At 36.1% G+C, this 2,949-nt stretch overlaps 1 long non-coding RNA gene across 1 annotated transcript; it reads left to right on the forward strand.

The window, feature by feature from the left end:
• The first annotated feature begins 2,033 nt into the window (after positions 1–2,033).
• On the forward strand, positions 2,034–2,500 carry LOC129744153 (uncharacterized). Its single transcript, XR_008736836.1, has 3 exons — positions 2,034–2,147; positions 2,210–2,386; positions 2,454–2,500. It is a non-coding gene; the product is annotated as an uncharacterized LOC129744153 (long non-coding RNA).
• The last annotated feature ends 449 nt before the right edge of the window (positions 2,501–2,949 follow it).

Below are 2,949 nucleotides of genomic sequence, written 5' to 3' on the forward strand. Positions count from 1 at the left end.
AAACTGAACGCATTCAAAACGATGATATCGTCCATGGAGAAAACGATAACTCCGTCAGTCTTCAACTGTTTCTGATACGTTACAAACTCACAACTCTCATAAAATCGACGAAAAACATGACACTAATCGATCATTTGGTAGTTTTTTGAAAAACTTTGCTTTCGTGTTCACTTGCCTATCTGCATTTATATATCCTTTATTTGCCATTGATTATCAAAAGTATCAACAATATGAAAAAATGTGTGTGTGTTTGTTTGTTTGTTTTAGCCGCTGTGAAATTTATTGGTGCTCAAGTAACTCCGATAATCCCGGAAAATCATTCCACAATTTCCTGAAAGTTGTCAAACAGTTTCATTTGAACATGCATAATGTTCTTTGGGTTTGTAATTCATAGATTTCTGAAATGGGTAGAAGCATGTCGGTCAGACAAAGCGTGGCAGACCTTTTCTTTGCACGGGGCCGAAGGTGTTATTTCCACGTGTCTTCCTTAAAAAGTTACAGTACAGTCTGTAAACGATTTTTCCGTCATTTTTTTTTTGTTTACCCTTGGTTAAAGTTCTTTCTTTATACCTAGTCTTCTTCCTGGAGCAGTTCCCGTCAATGATATTGATAAAATCTTTTTATACTACCAGATTTTGGATGAAAATCCAAAAAAATCCATCTACCGCCGATGAATTCGCTGAAAATTTTCCCGAGTGCACATCATATAAAACCAATTGAAGGAGTAGAAAAAGATAATCTTTATTGCTAAGGGGATTATTTAGATTTTGAAAATGATGAGGAATATTTTTCTGAGTTTATTGATGTTCCCAAAATTCAAAATTATCATCTGCAGGAAATATCACACCCTCAGAACAGAACAGCGAAATAGAAAATTTTGACCAAGAAGAAAGTAAGTAACATTACTGAAAAAAAAATTGAATCACTATTTATTATCTACAGGGAGCCTTTTATTGCCAAACTATATGGAGAGTGTATGCAACGAACGAAAAAAAAAATAAATAATTCACGACTAGTGAAACGAGTGAAAGAGAAGACAAAATTAAAAAAAAAAAACAAAAATAAAAGTTGAAGGCCTTAAAGCAAGAATTTAATTTCTTGAATAAAGCTCAATGGAAAAACGAAACGTTGGGAGCTAGGTCAATGAAAATCCTTTGATTGTTGACACATTGTGTTACCAACTAGAGTAACAACGGGTTTTGTTTATAAGAGATAGGTGATTAAGCATTAATATTTTTTTAGTGTTGCATAAAAATGCCCAATCCATCTCCATGATAGTTGACATTAGACAGTTGCTCAATAAAAAAGCGATAACCAGCAACACTGGACATAAGGGAAGTGAAGCTGAAAAGGTCTTTAAAGTTTGGACTGTGTACCAAATCGGTCACGCCGAAATCCGATCCACAAGGCTAAGCTCAAAAGTCGCGTGGACTTCCGGAGAAGAAAACCAGTCCAGTAGTTTCGCGGGACCCTATTCCGGACGAGAAGGGACGAAGGCTCTTTTACCTATCCGAAACATCCGGTCGTTTCTTGCCGCCACCGATTGGACCCATTCGGACTTGAATTGCCTCTCAGGGCCTAGCTCATGCTCTCCCGGACCATACCCAAGTTCAGTTGGATTCTGCCGACCCTTTCCAAACACCATCTGGAAGGTTACACGGAAAAAAATTGCATGAGTTTTCCAAATACAGAGTCATGATAATTTTACTATATCCATCATTTAGTATTTTCGACCATGATTTAGTATTTTCTACCAAAATTCTGGGCGATAATACTACGACATAGTATTTTTACTATGCGAACTTTGACAGCTCATAGTAATTTCCTCGTGTCGAAATTACCATGCGCATGATATTTTGATATTACACAATTCGTGTTCTTGAAATAACTATGCTCATGATAATGATGAAACATCGTCATTTGTGTTGTCAAAAATACTATGCTCATCAGAAATTCATAGTAATTTTACCTATGTGCAACGTTTGAGTGTTTGTTTCAGCCGGTCACGATTTTCGTAACGCGGAAAAAAAAAATTTCGTGGGTACGTAAATGAGATAATAGCTGTTCCAATCAACCAGATGACCGGCGCACTGGGTGTGTGAAATAGAATCAACACTTTTGTCAGGTCGGGCTACGCAGTCTCCCAGGTGAGTAATATTGTGTTTTTTTCGTTACTATTCAATAAACATACTCCGATCCGTTTTTTAAGATATTTCTTTTGATTTATTTGAAGCTGTTTCATCTGATGCATCGCCGATTCCCCGGCCGTGGGGACCTCTCTTCTGACCAGCCACGAGAGAATCGCAGTTTCCAGGAGAATAACCTTGCCCCCTTCCTGGATCGTTGGCCTCAAAATGACTGCCAGTACATCCAAATCAATTCCAGCGTAAGTAGAACATTTGCTAAACTATTGTTTGCTCATTAATTAATTTTTTGTTTATTATTTTTTTCAGGGCATAACGATGAATTATCGTAGTTCTAAGCAGACCATTGTACTGTGTAAAAATGTAATTTGTTTCAAAATAAATTTATTCTAGATCTCGAAAAAATCACAAAGAGTGTTTATTCTATCGTACTTCAATATAGTTATACCATGGTGCATGGTAATTTTGGTATCAAATCAAGCAACATGTACTCATTTATATCATAACATATCATAGTTTTATCATGAAACATGTCATATTCATAATTACTATGCACAATGAAAAACAAACCCATGATTTCATTGACAATTTTACTATGAACGTAGTCGAAATTACTATGCGCAGCAAAAATAAACACAAAGTAAAACTACTATGCGCATAGTAATGCCAAGAAGAAAACATTATTGACTCAAAAATATGGTTGCTTGTTGTTCATTTAAACCACGGATTTAGTAATTTTACTATGCTTTTTTTGTGTGTAGGGTGTCATACTCATCAACACCACGTGGACGTACGCCACCAGGAA

The sequence above is a fragment of the Uranotaenia lowii genome, chromosome 2 (genome assembly GCF_029784155.1).
Source record: "Uranotaenia lowii strain MFRU-FL chromosome 2, ASM2978415v1, whole genome shotgun sequence".
NCBI classification, from domain to species: Eukaryota; Metazoa; Arthropoda; class Insecta; order Diptera; family Culicidae; genus Uranotaenia; species Uranotaenia lowii.